Raw genomic sequence first — 23,158 nt, 5'->3', positions numbered from 1 at the left:
CTTGGTCCAAGAAAGGAGTTAAACGAACCAAAAACGAATTTTTACGGTTTAAATCTTTGTTTTTAAATCATAACCGAACCCATGAAAGAAATGGCTTGATTGTGGGTGTAACTTGCTTGGTGTGGTATTATTGTGCTTGTAGGTGTTGTATCTAGTTGTTAACAAAGGCTAGAAAGCAAGATCCTTACGATTTGAAGCTAAAAACACAAGGTAGTTCGGTTTTTGGACATGGTGTATGTGTATGTGTTTTGGACAGATTGTGGTACATTTAGAGTTAGGCTACAAAATTTCACAGAGATGATCTACACATGAAAATATGAGATCTGTGAAAATTTGGTAATATTTGGTCAAAGGATGAATATTTGGTGAATTTAATGCTCGGCTTTGGCTAAAAATGGTGAAAAATATTTAAATATCATGATAAATTCTGGAAAATTCCAGATAAGCTTTTTATAACATGTAAAAGTCACACACAAAATTTTAGGTCAGTTGGAGAAGTCTAAGTAGGCTTTTCGGTTAAACGAGTTCTAGGGTTTTCTAGCTCGGTTTTAGTAAAAATGGCATGTAAAAAGAGATTTTGGTTCTGGAAAAATTACAGGGGACTATGTGGATGGCAGGGGTCATCCAGGAAATATTTGGGATTTTTCTAAGGTCGTTTGGTATTTACGACATATTTAGTGTTTAAATGGTGTTTAAAAATAGATAAATAAATTTTAAATATAAAAGTTAATTCTGGAAATATTTTTATAAAATTCCCCACTGTCAAAAAGTGATTTGTGCAAAACAAACTTTTAAAGTTTAAAACGCGTAAACCGGTAAAGTTCGCCTAAACGAGCTGACTGGTGTATAAAAACCCTAAAAATGAACTATTTTCATATAACTGTGTTAAACAGGTAAAAATAAATCATCCGAAAATAATTCGGATGATTTGGGTAATTTTATCCGATTTAACAGTTTCCGGTGCACTAAAGACGGAAACGGGTCCCGCGGCCAATCGGGGCGTCTAAACCGAGCTCTAATTTCACAACTTTAATTAAATTATCAGTCAACAACTATTTTCGGGTCGTGTGTGACCAAACCCATTTTTGAAACGTAAAAACGGATAACAGTGCTAGGCACGCAAAACGGGGAAAACGAACTAATAGTAATTTTAACTAGTGAACTCTAAACGATATCACAATCTGAGTCCGGAGAAGTGTTCTGGGTTAACATTGCCCCCGGAACGGGTACAGTACTGGGTTAACAGTGTCCCCAGATGTACCGGTTAGCACGGTTAAAGTTATATTAATAGTGATTGTATAGTAACGAACTTAGGGATCGTATTACAGATCCGGACTAGTAGCTCACGTACTGTGTTACCTGCTTGCTTGCGATAAGGTGAGTTTCACGAGCCCCTTTTTCTGAATTGTTATTAAATATTTTCTCGAGGCGGGAAGCATGTTATTATCAAAATGTTTAAGTACATACTGAACGCATGGATTTGCGTGTATTTATATATATTTTATTGTACGGGAATCGTACGGAAATGTACTAAGATGGTAATTGTCTGAGTTGCTAACATTGTAAGGCCCCGTAACACGAGTGATTAGCTAAAAGCCGGTAGAGTGTGAATAGTACTATTGGTCTGACAAACCCAAGTGGTCCGGCATGGATTTGCTGATGTTTCCCAGCCAGTTGCACATGTCTATTTTGTTGTTATTTATTTTGCTATGTAATGTTAGGCATAGCGGTTTGGGGCAGGTTCGTGGGCGGAGTATGCCACGGGGTTGTATGTGGATAGTCAGAGGTTTCACTTGTGGGCTCAGCATAATTACATCGTTAATATATGATTATTATAATGACTTGTCGCTGTTTATTTAAATTAGTGAAACTCACCAACTATTCGTAGTTGACCCGTTTTCTTTACATGCTTTCTAGGTACCCCCAAACTGGATTAATTGCTACATGCTTGACGATGCGTGCTTTTTGTGGAAGCTTAATGATCTTTTTGTATTAAATATGTTAATGTAATGTTGGTAAAACTTATGTGCTAACGCCTAGACGGTAACTAAACTCGGAACAATGTAATATGGTGTAAATTAATGTAGTGGTGTTTTCTTTATAAGCAATGCTGTTGATATCAGACGTGTCTGTTGCATGCCGTTTACGTTTCCGCTGCGGTTACGGGGTGTTACATGTCCGTAGCATTCGAATAAGTTATACATAGTCTAGATTGTTTATTTATTGTAAATGGAGCATGTGGCCTATAAATAGGTGGTTCCATGCTCATAATTAGGATGTACATATTTAGAGAGAGATCTAGATCTAAATTATGCTCTCCATAAGTTATTTCCATCCACCATAATGTATTCATCCTTATTTATCAATAAAGTAATAATTTAACGTTTAGATCTTGTATATAATTGATGTATAGTATTAGCGGCTAGATCCGTAACGGGTTCTCACAAATGACTTCCTCAAAGTCTATTACTTCTTCTTGAAGACATCCCAGTGCCACAAGTCTAGCTTTATTCTTAATCATCAAACCTCTCTCATCCCTTTTGTTCCTAAAAACCCATTTGGTTCCTATTGCATATCTGTCTACTGTCCTATCAACCAGATCCCACACATGTAGGTCTCTGAACTGTGCCAATTCCTCCTGCATTGCTTCCACCCAACAATTGTCTTTTAGTGCTTGAGCAATGTTCTTTGGCTCTATTTGGGATACGAAACAGGAGTAGAGAAAGATGTTTGCAATCTCAGAATGACTTCTTGTGACTCTTTCATGCAAATCTCCAATGATGTTTTCTGAATGATGATTCTTTTCCACATAAGGAGTTTGTACAATCAGATCTGTAGACAAATTTGTGTCAAGATTTTCCAAGTCCAATGTTTTCTTCTTTTTCTCTTCAATTTCACTAGTCTTGTAGAATGAATCATCAAAGTCTTCAGGATAAATCTTGAAGGACTTTATCAACTTTTCATGATCAAACAGCCATGTTGCACCATCAACTGTATTGAATTGATTCCATTAAAGATGATGTCAGATGATTCTATAATACTCAAATGATCTTTCACATATACTCTGTATGCTTTTGAGTGTGTAGAATATCTAACAGAGAAACAATCTAAAGATTTTGTTTGAAACTTGTTCAAATAATCTCTAGTGTTCAGAAGAAAACATTTACATCTAAAGGGCTTGAAAAACTTTATATAAGGCTTTCTGTTATTGAATATTTCAAAAGGTGTTTTGTTATGCCTTTTGTTGACAAGTACCCTGTTCTAAACATAGCAGGCTGTATTAATGGCTTCAGCCAAAAAAATAACAGGTAAATTTGCATCTGCTAACATGGTTCTTGCAGCTTCAATTAAAGTTCTATTCCTTCTCTCTACAACACCATTTTGTTCAGGAGTTCTCGGAGCTGAGAATTGTTGAAGTATTCCATTCTTTGCACAAAATTCTTGCATAACTCCATTTTTGAACTCGTTACCATTGTCACTTCTCATCATTTTAACTTTCTTATTCAACTTGTTCTCAATCATTGTTACACAACCTTTAATCAACTCTGCAGTCTCATCCTTGGTACTTAGGAAATAAATCCTAGTGTATCTTGAATAGTCATCAATGATCACAAGACAGTATCTTTTCTTCCCTATACTTCGCACACTCACAGGACCAAAGAGATCCATGTGAAGTAATTCAAGAACTTGATCAATTGAGTTGATGAGTTTGGCTTATGAATAGATTTGCGTTGTTTTACTTTTTGGCATGAACTACAATGATCTTCTAATTTGAACTCTCTTGTAGGTAAGCCTATTACATGCTCACCTTTGATTAGTCTATTCATGTTCTTCAAGTTCACATGACACCGTTTCCTATGCCACAATTTTGATTCATTTTCAGTGGCTTTGGAAACAAAACATGCACCTCCCCTTGAAACAGCTTCCTTCATATTCAATTCATAGAAGTTGCCATTTCTTGGTGCCATCATCATAAACATTTCAGGTGGAATTACAAATTCACGTTTTAGAATGAAACAATGTGAATCATCAAAACTGACTTGGTATCCCTTATCACACATTTGTGATATACTCAATAGATTACACTAAAGACCTTCAACATGAAATACATTATCAAATGAAACTTTTCCATTTGTTAAGATTCCTTTCCCTACAATCTTTCCACCATTTTCATCACTCCCAAATGCTACAGGACCTTCAAACTTTTCTTCATAATTGACATGGGATCTCTTGTCACAAGTCATGTGCCTAGAACAACCACTATCCATATACCATATGTCATTCAGAGGAGTGGACTGTTCCTGCAAAAAAGAAAGAATTTGATCAGTTGAGTGATGAAGTGCAAGCTAGATCAACTTGCAACTCATCAGATTCAGTTGCAGAGGCAGCTTGGGAAGTGAGTGTTGTTGGTTCAGGATCTTCATGAGTGATTTCTATATTGTCTAAATTGTCTGTTTCATAACCACACTCTCTTGGGGTTTTAACAAATGAGGTTGATCTTAGACAGTCTTCTGATGCAGTGTCACACTCCTTCACCACATAGTCTTTCTTTTCAGAATAGTCTCTCACATCAGGAACTGTCTCAACCTTGGTTTTAGCTTTAGGTTTCTAAAGGAATCCTTCAGGTTCATATCCATGTTTCATTAGAAACTTTTCATCACCAGTGAGTTCTGTTGGTTTCTTTCTTGGAAACCCACCACTTTTTCTTGTCTTCTCACTACTTGATGATCCTTGAAAACTATTAGATTTGACAGATTCAGTATCCTTTTCAGGAATGATTCTCAAGGTTTGAGAGTTATGTTTAACCTTTCTCTCATTCTTTACAGGATATTTACTTCTTTGAGCATGCTTAGCCACAAGTTTCTTGGCTTTCATTGAAGGCTTTTGGCTTTCATCCTTCAAAACTTCCGTTTCACAAGCTTTTCCCTTTCCCAGGTAGTCATCATATTTTTGCTTGTACATACCAAAGTCTTGTCCATACTTTGTTTCATCTGGGACATGAAAAGGTTTGAATTTGAGTCTTTCATTGCAAGAATCTGTATGATGACCATACTCATCACACTTCTTGCACCAAACCTTTCCTTTAAATTTCTCATGTTCTTTTTCTTTCTTGAATCTTTCACTTGGTCTTGGTTCTTTGACTCCAATGGTTTTCTGATTCTTTAGACTATCAAAGTTGATTGAGAAAGGGACAAACTCCTTAATCTTGATGTCTTGTCTTTCAGTCTTGCTCTTTACAAACACAATTTTTTGCATATTCAATGGTTCTTCATCTTGATTCTATTTATGTCTTGATTGTCTCTTCTCGTATTCTTCCATTGTTTCCACTTCTCCAATATCAAGAACTTCATGATTAGAGAAAATAGGATAAACATGATAAAGTTTTCAACATCCGAATCTTCTTTTACTGTTTTCTTGTTGTTTCGCTATATCTTTTCCAATATTTATTTGCTTGGAGGCCTTACAGCATTGTAATTACCTTCTTCTTTTCACGTATGTCAAAGGACACATGCTCTCTCTTTGTTCTTTCATTCTGTTTCTTCATTCTTGATGTGATAGGTGAGATACATTGGAAGTTTGTCAATAGATTCTAGTTTCTTGAATTTTCTTCCTCTTTCAGCAGCTTTGATTTCCTCATCAGTGATTTGATCACTTAAATCACTTAAGTCATCTTAATTCAAATCAAATGAATCAAAGTCATCTTCAGTGACTTGAACTCCAATTGACTTTTCTTCTTTCAAATCTTTCTTCACAACAAACTCTCCTTCTTCACTCACCTCAACATTCTTATATAAATCCACAAGTTCTTCTTTGTCTTGAAAAGCATCTTTGATTTTTGTAGATATGCATTTCTTTTCTCTTTATCAACTTTTGGCATAAAGTTGTTGTTGAAAGGTGGTGGTACTGCTTTTTACTTGTCTTCTTCTTTAACTTGATTTAAAATTCCACAGATGTTTCCAGTGGAAATCAAGTTCTTCAAGAATTCATTGTCAACTTGCAACTTAGTGTTTTGCACCCTCTCTTCTATAATCATTTTCTTCAACCCATCTATTTCAGTTGTGAACCTTTTCAAAGCTCTGTAACCGTTTACATAGTCTTCTTCCAAACTTTTCATTCTTTCTTCACTTATCAGTTCACTTGCCTCATATGCATTTATGATACTTTGTTTCTTAAAACGCTTACTTTCCAGCTTGCCTACTTTCATTTTCAAATCATTGATAACTTCAGTTAAATCAATAGTAGGAGCAGAATGTACCTTAGATGATTATCCAATTTTTTTCTCAATTATGGCCATGAATGCCACATTTGCTTTCTCGATATCATCTGCAATGTCTTCTTCATGATTGCCCCAATCAAAGTTACCTTCATGCTGTGTTGCTACAGCAACATTTCCTTGATTTCTGATCTGGTTTTTGTTTGCTGGAAAAATGTTGTTTGGTATATTTTGAAGGTTCTGATTGTTGTTTCTTTGAAAACCTTGATTCTGAGGCACTCCTTGATCTTTATTATTCATTTGAGGTTGGAAGTTGTTGAAGTTGGGATTGTAGTTATTGTTGGGAATGTTGTTAAAGTTGTTGTTGAAGTTGTTGGTGTTGGGTCTCTGCTGATATTGAGGCTGCTGATTTCTTGGATGATTCTGAAATTGGTTCACTTAGAAGTTTCTTGGCATGTTTCATTCTCTTGCAAAACGATCAGGCTATTGACAATTATAGCAAATAGCTTTTGACTTATCAAAACCAATTCTTTCATTTGGCCCTGATAGGAGTGACCTACTAGTCCTGTTGTAAAGCCTTTTGCTTCTAAGAGCCAACATGGCTGCTTGCCATTTCAAATCCATATCCTCCAAGTCATCAACATCTATCTGCTCAAGATCATCTTGTACTACACGTGTGAATTAAATTCTTTGCAACAAATGCATTATATGACTCAGTAAACATTGAAAGCAAGGCTTGTGTTTCACTGCCTTGTCCATTTCCACCACTAGTATGAGGTACATTCCCACTTGACATTGAGGCAGAATCAGAGTCATCAATCAGTTGCACATTGAATCTTTGCTGGTTTCCTGGATTACTTGTGCTACCGCCAACAAAAGATTTTGGAGTGTCAGTACTATGCTCAACTGGTTCTTCAATAATAGGAATTTGCTGTTGATTCTTGGTAGTCAAATTTCCCTTAGGTGCAATCAAAGTATTTGAAACTTTGAAGCAAGGTCTTTCCTCCCTAATCATCTCATTCTCTATCATCTCAATCTCTGCTGCTTGAAGGAAGCATACTACATTATCCAATTTTAAATCATTGAAGTTGTGCTTTGTAAGGATGAACTTGCAGGCAGTATATCATTCCTTTGGCATAGAGTTGAGCAGCTTGGTATTAAGGTCAAAGTCAGTCATAACATAGTCTGTGGTTCTGAGATCATTCACTATTGCTAAGAACCTCTCCAGAATAGATTTCAACCTTTCTCCTTCTTTATACATAAATTTTTCTAGTTGCTGCTTCAATCTCTGCTTCTAGATGTTTTTGAGCTCAACATTTCCCTCAAACATTTCAGGTATTGCATCATACATTGCCTTAGCATTGGGATGATGTGCAACCTTTGTAAGTATCTCCCAAGACAGACCAGCTTTAACATAGCTAAAGCCTTGTCATCTACTTTTCTCATCCTTTCTCTTACCGCAGCAGTTGCAGCTGTGTTTGCACCTTCCTCTTCAGTGCCTTGTGGACCATTCTTGATGGAGTTCCACATATCAACATCATTATAGCAAACGACTGCTTCAAAGAAGACCTTCCATTTTGTGAAATTTTCCTGTCCATACAATCTGGAATCTTGTTAGTAGACACTTCCTGTTCCTCGTAACCAGACATTTTGAGAAATCAAAAATGGTTTCTTTGTAAAAACAGAGTTTAAAAAATAATCAGATCTGAAAACCGGTTGTTTAGATCTAAGTTGTCTGATGCGATTAGAACAAGATTTATATTTAAAAATTAAAACTCAAAATAGAATAAGGAAGAGAAAACACCAAATGATTGTAGATCTGGAAGAAAAATGAAGAATAGAGCTTCTAACGTCACGTTTCAATGGAACAGTGGTCTGCTTACGTCATCTTTCTTCAAATATTCAATCAGCAACAATCTTTCCAAAATAGCAGCAACAAGCTCTGATACCACTTGTAACACCCCGCAACCGCAGCGGAAACGTAAACGGGATGCAACAGACACCTCTGATATCAACCACATTGTTTATAAAGAAAACTGAATGCATTAATATACTTCAAAATTACAATATCTCGTCTTTCATTATCGTCTAGGTGATACACAAATCATACAATACGGTTCATAATTCTATCTGTTATAATGTATCCTAACATCCAGCACGCAAACCTTACACACATCAAGCACTTAGCACGTAATCAATCACTTTATCTTAGTTGTACCTGAAAAGCATGTGAGAAAACGGGTCAACTACGAATAGTTGGTGAGTTTCACAATTTTAGTAAACCATGATAAATCCATATCATAATATAATAATATCGATGTAATTATGCTGAGCCCACAAGTGAGAACTCTGTTAATCCCAAAACATATCGATTAACCTCCGGGAACTCTGTTAATCCCAAAACATATCGATTAACCTCCGGGAACTCTGTTACCCCAGAATACTTCCAATAACCTCTGGGAACTCTGTTACCCCAGAAACACATTTAATAACCTCTGGGAACTCTGTTACCCCAGAAACACATTTAATAACCTCTGGGAACTCGGTTACCCCAGAACACATTTAATAACCTCTGGGAACTCGGTTACCCCAGAACACTGTTTCGGGCCTTACACTGTTAGCAACTCAGACAATTACCATCTTAATTCATTACCGTACGATTCCCGTACAATAAACATTTTATAAATACGTTCATTTCCATGCGATCAGCATGTACTTAAACACTTTGATAAAAAAAAACATGCTTTCCGCCCCGGGAAAATATTTAAAACAGTTCAGTAAAAAGGGGCTCGTGAAAACTCACCTTAGCACATGCAAGCAGGTAACAACAATCAATATCAGTTAACACGTCCAATCTGTAATATGATCCCTACGATCGTTATTATACAATTATTGGTTATATAATCTTTAACCTTATCAATCGGTACATCTGGGGACACTGTTAACCCAGTACTGTACCTGTTCCGGGGGCAATGTTAACCCAGAAATACTTCTCCGGACTCAGATTGTGATGTCGTTTAGAGTTCCATGGTCACAATTTTTATTAGTCGTTTTCTCGTTTTGCGTGCCTAGCACGAATATCCGTTTTATGTTTCAAAAATGAGTTTGGTCACACACGACCCGAAAATAGTGGTTGTCTGATAATTTAATTTAAAATGTGAAATCATAGCACGGTTTAGACGTCCCGATTGGCCGCGGGACCCGTTTCCGTCGTTGGCATACCGGAAACTGTTAAAAATACCCAAATCATCCGAATTATTTTCGGATGATTCATTTTTACTTGTTTAACTCAATTATATGAAAATAGTCCATTTTTAAGGTTTTTATACACCAGTCAGCTCGCTTAAGCGAACTTCACCGGTTTACGCGTTTTAACTTTAAAAGTTTGCTAATCAGCACGATTAATTATCCGTTTACCCTCGGATCTTGAAATTTTGCCCAAATCACTTATTAACAGTGGGGAATTTTATAAAAATATTTCCATAATTAATTCTTATATTTAAAATTTATTTATCTATTTTTAAATACCATTTAAACACTAAATATGTCGTAAATACCAAACGATCTTAGAAAAATCCCAAATTTTGCCTGGATGTCCCCTGCCATCCACATAGTCCCCTGTAATTTTTCCAGAACCAAAATCTTCTTTTACATCTCCTTTTTACCAAAACCGAGCTAGAAATCCCTAGAACTCGTTTAACCGAAAAGCCTACTTAGACTTCTCCAATGGACCTCAAATTTTGTGTGTGACTTATACATGATATGAAAAGCTTATCTGAAATTTTCCAGAATTTTTCATGATATTTAACTATTTTTCACCATTTTTGACCAAAACCGAGCATTAAATTCATCAAATATTCATCCTTTATCCAAAAATTACCAAAAATTCAATAGAACTCATATTTTCATGTGTTTAACACCTCTGTAAAATTTCATGACCTAACTCTAAAGCATCAACAATCTGTCCAAATTTCCCAAAACCGAACATAACCGAATATACCTTTCGTTTTCCGCCACTACAAGCTACAAACTCATCTTTCCGCCTTGTCTACCACTAAATACAGAATCTACAAACAACATACCACAATACCAAGCAAGTTACACTCACGATCAAGCCATTTCTTTCAAGGTTACGGTTATGATACTAAAACAAAGATTTTAACCGTAAAAATTCGTTTTTGACTCTTTTAACTTCTTTCTTGGACCAAGATCCCTTGTATAACTTGTATACATCACTTGATCATGCAAGAATCGGTTTCCATCTCGGGTTTTCACCCTTTTTCACTTGGAAACTTCCTTTTCTTGCAAGAACACTCAAGAAACGAACATAAACACTTACATAACACAATTTTACCTCGGTTTTTCTTGTCAAAAATCTCGGTTTTTGGCTCTTGGTCTTGAGAGAATTGGAGGTTTATTGAAAAGTTGGATGAAAAAAAGAAAATGAAATGTTTTGGGGTTGTGAAGTCCGATCGGACATAGTGAGGGGGTGGGGTGGGACCCACCTCTTCATTTTAGGCCACATATTTGGATTCTCGTAATCCGGATAATGTTTTGGATAATCTGGTTCAGTTCGTTTTTCGGTTAAACGTCTAATTCGGCTTAAAACGAGGCTAAAACGGTCGTTTTTGGTCTAAAAATTGAATTTTATATAAAACCGATTTAAAAACTTAACCCATGACATTTATTAACTTAAAACGTCATATTATTAGTTATTACGCATCTTTTTCGGCTTGATCGATCGTCTCTTGCTCGGTTTGGTATTAAAGGTTTCGTTTAACGTACCGACGTATTATTGAATCGAAATCCTTTTTCTGTGCTTTAATCCACTTATCCCGAAGCTTTAATACTTCGTAACATCACTAAATATCATATATCTCGTCTATAATTGAACCCTCGATTCATTCGGGTTTCAATAACTATCGATCGTTTGATCGCATAATCAATACGGTGAATTATATATTCACGTACAATCAATTCAATGAACCATGTATTCTCGTATAATTACCATGGTAACTCGTGTACCCGACATTACATATGACGTAACTAACGTCTACCGGTTAGGGTATACCTGGTTTCGTCGGAATCGTTACATTCTCCCCCCGTTAAGAAATTTCGTCCCCGAAATTTTACACGCCCACTATCTCCTTTCGAGAGAAAGGTGGGGGGTTTTTCCTTCAGAATTCATCCTCGCGTTACCAAGTATAATCTGGTCCTCGCTGTGAATTCCACTTAATCTTAATTAATAAAGCTTGTTATGTCCAAACTGTTTAGTTTTCCCGTCTACTATCATTACGGAATTAGTTATGATATCAAACATGTCTTCTATGAGTACCTCTATTACTAGTACTTTCGTTGCCTCATCGCTTAGGCACTTTTCAATCCGTATACATGGCAAAACATCATGTATAGTACTTAGCCCCTGGAATACTTTAATCAATAAACTAAGTGACCAATCATGGAGATAATCTCATGAGGCCCAATATATTAAGGAGCTATTTTCGGTTTTGGCAAACCTCATATCACCTTTCTAAGGTGATGCCTTAAAAATGCCTTGTCACCTCGTTCCAATGACAATGGTTTCCTATGAATGTTGGCATAAATCCTTTGCCAATCTCGCGATGCTTTCAGCTTATCTTAAATGTTGTAAATCCGATTGGTTGTTTCTCGAATCAATTCCAATCTTATGGCTTGATTGACGCCCATTTTCAATTTAACAACTTGGTGATAATTACTTCACCCATAGAAAGCTTCAAGCTCTCGATGCTTCTTCCCCGACTTCCAATATTGGAAGTAGGATGACTATTTCGATCTGAGATAATTGAAACTGGTACTCCACGACGAGATACCATTTCACCATCATGAATTTGGGCGAGAATTCATTGTGGTAATCGTCATGGATTGGGATGAAATGCGAGGATTGGTTAATCGATCCGCGATTACCCAATTTGCCTCATGTCTTCGATTTATCTTGGGAATTTGCGTCCCGAAATCCATTGTAATTTATTCCCACTATCATTGGCGAATTTTCTGTCGTTGTGGCGTTCCCAAGGGTTTTCGGTATGCAGCCTTATCTCTTGCATAACTTAAATATTCACCAACATACGTAACCATATCTTTCTCCAAACTCGGCCATTAATAAAATCCTTTCAGATATTCGTATCATCAATAGTCTAATCCGATCCCGGATGTATGGAATATTTCGATCTATGCGCTTCGTCCATGATTAATTCACGCAGGTCATGGGGGTCGGGATCCAAACCCAATTTTTGAAGTAGAGAATTTCATCCACGCGTTGTTCGAAATTCTTCTCATTGTCGTAAAGTCCCTACTTTTCCAATTGTTCCTCTTTCAACGCCTCACGTTGAGCGACTCGAATCAGGTCCGAAAGGTTCGACTGGACTATCGTCCCCAGTAATCGCACTCGCAATGGCTTACCCCGATCTTTCCTACTCAAGGCATCGGCTACGACGTTAGCCTTACCGGGGTGATAACGGATGTCACAGTCATAATCGCTTAACAACTCGACCCATCTTCTTTGCCTCATATTCAGTTCCTTCTAATCAAATATGTGCTGCAACTTTTATGATCGGAGAAGATGGTGCATTTCGTATCGTAGAGATAATGTCTCCACATTCTAAGTGCGAAGATAACCGTTCCCAGTTCTAAGTCGTGAGTAGTGAAATTTTACTCGTGTACTTTTAACTGCCGGGAAGCATAGACTATAACCTTAATATACTGCGTCAACACGCATTCTAACCCTTTACGCGATGCGTCACAATACGCGGCAAAACCATCGTCTCCATCGAGGGGACTTAAAATCGGCGCTTGGCACAATTTTAATGGTTTCTATCTTATTTGGATCTTTGTGAAATCTTTGTTGCTTTACAACATGACCAAGGAATTATGCCTTCTTTATTCAAAATCACATTTCGAAAACTTCGCGTACAGCTCCTCTTGCTTTAACATTTCCACAATTTTCTTAACCGTCGTTCGTGCTCTTCTTTACGTTGCAAATATATCAAAATATCATCAATGAATGCTATGACAAATTTGTCAAAATAAAGTATACAGGCTCGGTTCATGAGTTCCATGAATACTGCCGGCGCATTTGTTAGCCCGAAAGGCATAACTAAGAATTCATAATGGCCGTAGCGAGTCCGAAACGCTATTGTTGCAACGTCCTCCTCTCGGATTTCTCATTAGGTGATAACTATATCTAAGATCAATTTTCTAAAAATAAATTGCCCCTTGCAGTTGATTAAACAGATCGTTCACTTCGAAGAAGTGAGCACCTACTCTTGATCGTCACTTTATTCAATTCTCTCTAATCAAAACATATCCTAACACTTTCGTCTTTCATTTCCCAATTAACACTGGTGCATCCCATGGTGACTAACTAGGTCGTATAAAACCTTTATCCAATAATTCTTGCATTTCAGTTGGTGCAAGTCGGTAAGATGCTTTAGCAACAGGGCCAGCTTGAGACTTTAAATCGATTCTGCATTCGACCTGTCGGGTTGGCGGTAATCCAGGAAGTTCTTCTAGGAAAACTTGTGGAAATTCGCGTACCATAGGGATAACTTCTATATGTTTTCTTTTAAATACTTTGGCAATCACGTTTGTTAAATACACCACGTCTTCTTATCGTAAATATTATAACATCTCAAGATGAGATTAGAGTGGTAACATAACACCGTACACTTTTCTCTGTATCTAATCGCTTCACCGCCCGAAAGAGAGCTTCTAATCATCTTCTTTTCATATTTGATTTCAGCTTCATGTTGAATTAGCCAATCCATGTTAACTGTTACGTCAAAACTTCATAACTTTACTGGTCGTAGGTCAATAAGGAAAGGTTAATCGTTCAGAATAATAGGACAATTCCGAACAATTTAGTTAACCATTAGGGATTTACCGTTAGCGATTCTACAGTATAGGGTTCTATAGTTTCACTAATCGGTATCTTTCCAAATGATAGGAGGTTAGCAGGAACTAACTTCTATCGACGACCGTAAAAATATCACTGAAGCATATTGATTTAAAACTACAACATACTTAATACCACCTTTGGATCATTACGTGCTTTATTCGAATTACTCACATAAGTACGGCTCCTTGCTTGATCAGAGGTTGATGTTTGTCATGAGGTTCGTTTTTCAACGACACCCTGGTTCAACTTTGGGAAATTTCACCTGAAACGTTCTGTACTGCCACATTCATAGCAAGTACAACTGTTTGGCATAATTTGATTTCTTTGGATGGATTATTATTGAAGTTGTTGGGTTCGGAGTGGTTGTACACGAATGGGTTGGGGTTGCCGGTTCACATGGCTTCAATTGGTTCTACAATTGGGGCATTACTTCCATCTTTACCACACTTGTGGCCTACTATCACTCGACATTCTTCTTCCTGCCGATAACCATATTTTCCACATTTAAGGAAGGACCCTTCATGCGGTTCATGTTTCACACCAGAACTAGTCTCAGTATAATCCTGGGTTGTAGGGCATACCTACTTATTCAAAGGCCTATCTTGCACTATACCTTTATCACTTCTCTTCTGTAACACTCAACGTCTCACCTAACGTCCTTCCAGTCCACTTCTCATAGAGTCAAATATATCAATGCTGGCTTGTGACACAACCCTTCCAAAGGTTGTATATTTTACAGGATTGACTATACTCCTTATCGATGGAGTTAGTTCCCAATATTGTGCTTACTTCGCTTAGTTTCAGGAGTAATTAGCCATGTTACCAGACATGACAATTCCTTTAAACGATTAGCGCGTTCTAAGTGATCAGCACACAACATTTCTATCTTTCATAGCTCAGTTTCCAACTCTGAACTCAATTACTCGAATAAAAGTGCTCTAGCACAAGAATTTTAAATTCTGACCATATCATCTGAGTAAAAATTTTCTAACTATAATTTTGTACCATCGTGTTCCATCACGACACAACATAATCTACCAACATATCTGTAGCATATTTCACTACACAATGTTTTAGACCCTTACCAATATCCTTAACCATTTCGATCTTTTCTATCCACTCGCCAATCTATTCCTCCCTTTACCATCGGTAACTATTAATGATTTCCTTACCACAAACAACAACATATCCTTCATACCGGATCTAATTCATTACGACTACTATTCATGTTTAGTTTATAACTAATACTTGTAGTCACAATAGTATCCGGTGGGACATTATCACTCTTAGTAATAACACTAAGAATTGAAATATTCATAATCATGTGATTGCTCGATCTATAAGTCTGCGATCACATTTGCATCAACACTAGCAGTGATCTGTGATACAACATTCGGTATCATCATCTGCTATCTTTGAGCAATCAACTGAATCATATCAAGCTCCATCATTGGAGTTACTCTTTTTATGTCATTCTGTCGTACTCATCCCGTACGCAGTAATCATTACTAATCTCACCATATAGCTCGTCACCAGCTCAATCATAACATCAGGTACACATACACACCAAATATTATCATATATATTACACATACCGGCATCTAGTGTATATATGTCCCATAAATATAATAACATACGGACTTAACCTGACGTCGGTTAATGTTTAAACATTTTTCATACTCTTGTCACCAGCCGACATATAGATCTTTCTCAACAAAGATCAACGTTTAATATACTTGATTTCAATATCCTTCTGCATGATAGCATAACCGATACATGCTCTCCGTGAGCACCAAACGATTACATACCACGTAGTTATAATATCCGTGTTTATTCGTATACCCGGCATACACAGTATACCTCCTACGAACGAACAACCAACTATGCTATAATGATTCCAACACCTCTTTGTGTATAGGTAATCATTCTATTCGAGCATGCATGGGTGTAAACATCTAACGGATGTAAGGATAACATAGGGAGTTGCAAGGTTCAAGGTAATTGCGCAACATGGGTTGCCTTCAAATATTATTAATTACTATTATGGGAAACTCTATCACTTGCTCAGTCACTGTCCTCAGGCGTTCTAGGTTTGTTGAAATTGGTAATTCTCGATCTGAAGTTGGTCTGTCTCATATGTTTGTGAGTGAGCAATACATATATATATATTTCTATATATTATTTTATTTTATTTTATTTATTTATTTATTTATTTACTCCTTTACCTTAATGGAATAAGAATGGGTTCAGGTACGGATCCGTCTGTACGTGAGGGTCGACGGTTCGGGTGAACATCTGGGGTTATTAGGATATACGGTACCGGTGTTGGTAGGGTAAGGGATTCATCAATTTTGGTTGGGAGTGACGGTTACTAGATATTTCTGGTTAATGTCAAACGGGAGATCTAACTTGGTACTATCATAATTATGACCCGATAAGTCAGACTCATTATCAACCGATGCTCTAGAAATTTTTAGCATCCTCGGCACTTTTATTATTTCATCTCCCCGGTTCCTTATCCGGGTCCTATTTCTCAATACATGTACCCACAAGATATGTACATATATATATATACACATTAGCACGTATAAATAATACTATATACTTTACACATATGTTGCCATTTTTACCTATTAATGTACCCCGTGACTTCCCCTGAATTCCCTCGTGCGGACAAGTCTGTTATTATGTTCCGGACCATAATAACTCACTTGTCCATCCAAGTTCATCCAGACCTCGTCACTATAAATTATTAGTTGATATTCAGATCCTATAATACTTGAGCTACTGGTTATATTTTAGGTATCTTTTAAAGACATCCTAATTCTTTTATAACCAATGGCTCTGATACCAAGTTCTGTAACACCCCGCAACCGCAGCGGAAACGTAAACGGGATGCAACAGACACCTCTGATATCAACCACATTGTTTATAAAGAAAACTGAATGCATTAATATACTTCAAAATTACAATATCTCGTCTTTCATTATCGTCTAGGTGATACACAAATCATACAATACGGTTCATAATTCTATCTGTTATAATGTATCCTAACATCCAGCACGCAAACCTTACACACATCAAGCACTTAGCACGTAATCAATCACTTTATCTTAGTTGTACCTGAAAAGCATGTGAGAAAACGGGTCAACTACGAATAGTTGGTGAGTTTCACAATTTTAGTAAACCATGATAAATCCATATCATAATATAATAATATCGATGTAATTATGCTGAGCCCACAAGTGAGAACTCTGTTAATCCCAAAACATATCGATTAACCTCCGGGAACTCTGTTAATCCCAAAACATATCGATTAACCTCCGGGAACTCTGTTACCCCAGAATACTTCCAATAACCTCTGGGAACTCTGTTACCCCAGAAACACATTTAATAACCTCTGGGAACTCTGTTACCCCAGAAACACATTTAATAACCTCTGGGAACTCGGTTAACCCAGAACACATTTAATAACCTCTGGGAACTCGGTTACCCCAGAACACTGTTTCGGGCCTTACACTGTTAGCAACTCAGACAATTACCATCTTAATTCATTACCGTACGATTCCCGTACAATAAACATTATATAAATACGTTCATTTCCATGCGATCAGCATGTACTTAAACACTTTAATAAAAAAAACATGCTTTCCGCCCCGGGAAAATATTTAAAACAGTTCAGTAAAAAGGGGCTCATGAAAACTCACCTTAGCACATGCAAGCAGGTAACAACAATCAATATCAGTTAACACGTCCAATCTGTAATATGATCCCTACGATCGTTATTATACAATTATTGGTTAAATAATCTTTAACCTTATCAATCGGTACATCTGGGGACACTGTTAACCCAGTACTGTACCTGTTCCGGGGGCAATGTTAACCCAGAAATACTTCTCCGGACTCAGATTGTGATGTCGTTTAGAGTTCCATGGTCACAATTTTTATTAGTCATTTTCTCGTTTTGCGTGCCTAGCACGAATATCCGTTTTATGTTTTAAAAATGAGTTTGGTCACACACGACCCGAAAATAGTGGTTGTCTGATAATTTAATTTAAAATGTGAAATTATAGCTCGGTTTAGACGTCCCGATTGGCCGCGGGACCCGTTTCCGTCGTTGGCATACCGGAAACTGTTAAAAATACCCAAATCATCCGAATTATTTTCGGATGATTCATTTTTACTTGTTTAACTCAATTATATGAAAATAGTCCATTTTTAAGGTTTTTATACACCAGTCAGCTCGCTTAAGCGAACTTCACCGGTTTACGCCTTTTTAACTTTAAAAGTTTGCTAATTAGCACGATTAATTATCCGTTTACCCTCGGATCTTGAAATTTTGCCCAAATCACTTTTTAACAGTGGGGAATTTTATAAAAATATTTCCAGAATTAATTCTTATATTTAAAATTTATTTATCTATTTTTAAATACCATTTAAACACTAAATATGTCGTAAATACCAAACGATCTTAGAAAAATCCCAAATTTTTCCTGGATGTCCCCTGCCATCCACATAGTCCCCTGTAATTTTTCCAGAACCAAAATCTTCTTTTACATCTCCTTTTTACCAAAACCGAGATAGAAATCCCTAGAACTCGTTTAACCGAAAAGACTACTTAGACTTCTCCAATGGACCTCAAATTTTGTGTGTGACTTATACATGATATGAAAAGCTTATCTGCAATTTTACAGAATTTTTCATGATATTTAACTATTTTTCACCATTTTTGACCAAAATCGAGCATTAAATTCATCAAATATTCATCCTTTATCCAAAAATTACCAAAACTTCACAGAACTCATATTTTCATGTGTTTAACACCTCTGTAAAATTTCATGACCTAAATCTAAAGCATCAACAATCTGTCCAAATTTCCCAAAACCGAACATAACCGAATATACCTTTCGTTTTCCGCCACTACAAGCTACAAACTCATCTTTCCGCCTTGTCTACCACTAAATACAGAATCTACAAAAAACATACCACAATACCAAGCAAGTTACACTCACGATCAAGCCATTTCTTTCAAGGTTACGGTTATGATACTAAAACAAAGATTTTAACCGTAAAAATTCGTTTTTGACTCTTTTAACTCCTTTCTTGGACCAAGATCCCTTGTATAACTTGTATACATCACTTGATCATGCAAGAATCGGTTTCCATCTCGGGTTTTCACCCCTTTTCACTTGGAAACTTCCTTTTCTTGCAAGAACACTCAAGAAACGAACATAAACACTTACATAACACAATTTTACCTCGGTTTTTCTTGTCAAAAATCTCGGTTTTTGGCTCTTGGTCTTGAGAGAATTGGAGGTTTATTGAAAAGTTGGATGAAAAAAAGAAAATGAAATGTTTTGGGGTTGTGAAGTCCGATCGGACATAGTGAGGGGGTGGGGTGGGACCCACCTCTTCATTTTAGGCCACATATTTGGATTCTCGTAATCCGGATAATGTTTTGGATAATCTGGTTCTGTTCGTTTTTCGGTTTAAACGTCTAATTCGGCTTAAAACGAGGCTAAAACGGTCGTTTTTGGTCTAAAAATTGAATTTTATATAAAACCGATTTAAAAACTTAACCCATGACATTTATTAACTTAAAACGTCATATTATTAGTTATTACGCATCTTTTTCGGCTTGATCGATCGTCTCTTGCTCGGTTTGGTATTAAAGGTTTCGTTTAACGTCGACGTTCTATTGAATCGAAATCATTTTTCTGTGCTTTAATCCACTTATCCCGAAGCTTTAATACTTCGTAACATCACTAAATATCATATATCTCGTCTATAATTGAACCCTCGATTCATTCGGGTTTCAATAACTATCGATCGTTTGATCGCATAATCAATACGGTGAATTATATATTCACGTACAATCAATACAATGAACCATGTATTCTCGTATAATTACCATGGTAACTCGTGTACCCGACATTACATGTGACGTAACTAACGTCTACCGGTTAGGGTATACCTGGTTTCGTCGGAATCGTTACACCACTTGTCAGGTCCCCGATTTAAGCTGGATCTTACTCAAATCATGTCATAACTCACACAAATAGATGTGCCGACAAGAGAGTTAATGACGGGTTGCTATATTTAGAAAGATTTATTGTTTGTTAAAGGCGGAATCAATAACAAACAGGGTTGTTGCAGATAATAATCAAAAGTAACTAACACACACAAGATTCACTCAAAAGATTTCCATCTATATAATATTCATCATACAAAAGGATAATCGATTTAGGGTTTCTTGATAGGAAAGTTATATCAGCATGAATCCTAGGACAGTCGTCACTTTCAAAGAAATATTCTTTCTTATCCGAAAAGTGTGTAGGCTTGAATCTGTAGGAGGCGCGCCCTAAATTGTTCAATTTATAGGCCTGCCATCCTACGACAGCTGTCATTCCTTCTAGAAACCCCAAACATAAATACATATTCAAATTACCTAATCAGAAATATTCTAAGTGTAAAACAAGTCTTCCGGGTAGGCTTTGTGATGATATCCATTTGCCGAGTAGGCTTTGCCATCCTTCAGGACTTGGTAATCATAGAAGTGTGCTCGGGATCAGTTTCCGGGTAGACTTTACTTGAAGAGTATTTTACCAAGTAAAATACTCACCGGGTAGACTTCAATCTTCTTGACTTTGCCTGACAAACCCTTAGGAGCAACCTTGTTCTTCAATGGTCCTTTCAACTGCTTTGTTACAAAAGTAACTTATTTAGAAAAGCGTGCTCGGTAGCACTATTCCTTGCTAGAGTTGAACTGTGCCCGATGATACTTAAGATATATCAATATTCATCAAGCTTGCCTGGACAAGTCATTATTATCAATACCTTGCCCGGTCTTCCAATCACTTGGTTTCTTGAGCTTGGTTAGCCAAGAGGTTACTCGGAGATAAACCTTACTCGGTTATGAAGAACTAACTTGCTAGACAAAGTGATCCTTGCCCGGGAATATACTAACTAGTAGACCTTACTCGGTAATACATTAATTAGTGAACCCTGCTCGGATAATCACTTAAGAAGAATTCTAAAAGATAACCTTGCCCGATAGGCAAAATATCGTACTCGGCTAAGTAAAAGTTTGCTCGGAGATCCAAGGTGTGCCCGGATCCATACTTAGCGAATTCTGAGGAGGTTGAGAAGATTCCAATCTTCCATATACTTCATTTTGGTTAAATCTTTGACTCAAAAGTTGGTAACGAATCAACTAATAGGGAATCAGTTGTTACAACCGTTTGTAAGAAACTCTGACACCGAATGCCATGTGGCAAAGGTTGTTATGACACAAATTCCAAGGTGACCACGTGTCACACGAACTTGTGAACACGAATCAGATATAATAACGAACTGATATCACGAATCAACTATAGTTCATAGCGAATGGATAACGAATCAACTAGAACTCATAGCGAATGGGGTGAAATATGTTAACGAATTAATGAAAATATTGTAACGAATCAGTCTCGTATTTAAATAGTAAAATCTTCAACGAAGATTTCCAGAAATCAGGAAATGAAGAACACAAACCTAGAAACCCAGATTCGTAATACACGTTCAATTCTCACACAAATAACACATATCAATTACTAAATTACTCGTTATCACCACACGAAACCAAATCCACTATTCTCGCAACTGATTAACCCGAATCACACATCCAATTAAACCAAAATCAAAACTATTTTTCTTCCACGAACCAGAATCAATACCAATTCAATTCAAAACCAAAACAAAACTCAATTCCAATTCACAGTACATCACCAATACCTTAACCACCTCAAATCCAATCCAAACATTCCATAATTCAACCAATTCAAGCTCAATATAAAGCAAATTTAAACTGTATTCAAACTTAAATCAGAAACAACATTAATAAACTTAATAATATCTATAATCAGTCAAATCAAGCGTAAACAAGAGCACCGAAACCTCCGATACCACTTGTTTGAACCTGGATCAATCCTTAAACAATAAACAGATCTCGGATCTGTATTAATACGATTAATCCTTAACTCAGATCTAGCTCATAGTTAAGTTTGATTATATGTTATAGGTGTATATGTTATATCAATATTAATATGTGTATGTGTGAATAATATTAAGATGAAGATCGAGAGTGATTTTGACAGAGGTTCGATAATTACCTCTCAAAACTTTTATAACTCGTGAACAGTGTTCACGTATAAATTGATGACGGACCTAGTTCGTTAACATTCCCTAACGAACTAGAGTCCGCTTAGTTACATACATAAAAATAAGTTACTTAGCGAATTGCCTCTTGATTCGTTAAACATCCTTAACGAACAAGAGGGAAATAGCCTAGACTAGTTCGCTAAACATCCTTAGCGAACTAGATACTTACATTAGCGAACTACAATATAACTTAATTGTTTATTACATTTAATCAAAACGACTAATACGTTAACGATAAATACAAAGACTCAAGATGCAAAACCGTGCACTAACATTCCACTTTTTCAAAGCTTGCTAGTTTCAGAGTTATAAAATATTTTAGAAATAAATCTAAGTAAAATGAAGGAAGCTTACTCGAAATACAAGATTGCTTCGAGAAATAAATCATAAGATAAATAATCAAGTATACATCATCAAGTAGGCAACCATACTAGGAATCAATTAAGAATCCCAAAATAATATCTTAGACATATTCCTAATTGTCAACCTTGCTCGAATGTTTGACTAACTCAATCCTTACCCGAAAATGTATAAACAGTTAGCACATAATCATTCAATTAAACTGTTGAATAAGCAAAATGTGCTAGAGAGAAGTTCTAGACACAAAGTGTACTCGAAAGTCAAAAATTTGAATAATTACCAAGTATGTTGAGAGTACACTTGAAAATTTCAAATTGTGCTCGAAACATAAAGTGTGCTCGGGATACTAGGTTTGTGCGAAAACACTTGTAACTTCAAAGAAGCATATTCAAATTCACATAATCATCAAGTGTGATAAAATTTTAAGTTTACTCGAACATAATAAGACAAAT

This window comes from Bidens hawaiensis, unplaced genomic scaffold (genome assembly GCF_021521415.1).
Source record: "Bidens hawaiensis isolate Kalapana, Puna unplaced genomic scaffold, B.hawaiensis_p1.1 tig00002380_1, whole genome shotgun sequence".
Taxonomy (NCBI): Eukaryota; Viridiplantae; Streptophyta; class Magnoliopsida; order Asterales; family Asteraceae; genus Bidens; species Bidens hawaiensis.
The sequence above is the reverse complement of the archived record's forward strand: the minus strand, read 5'-3'. Positions refer to the sequence as shown.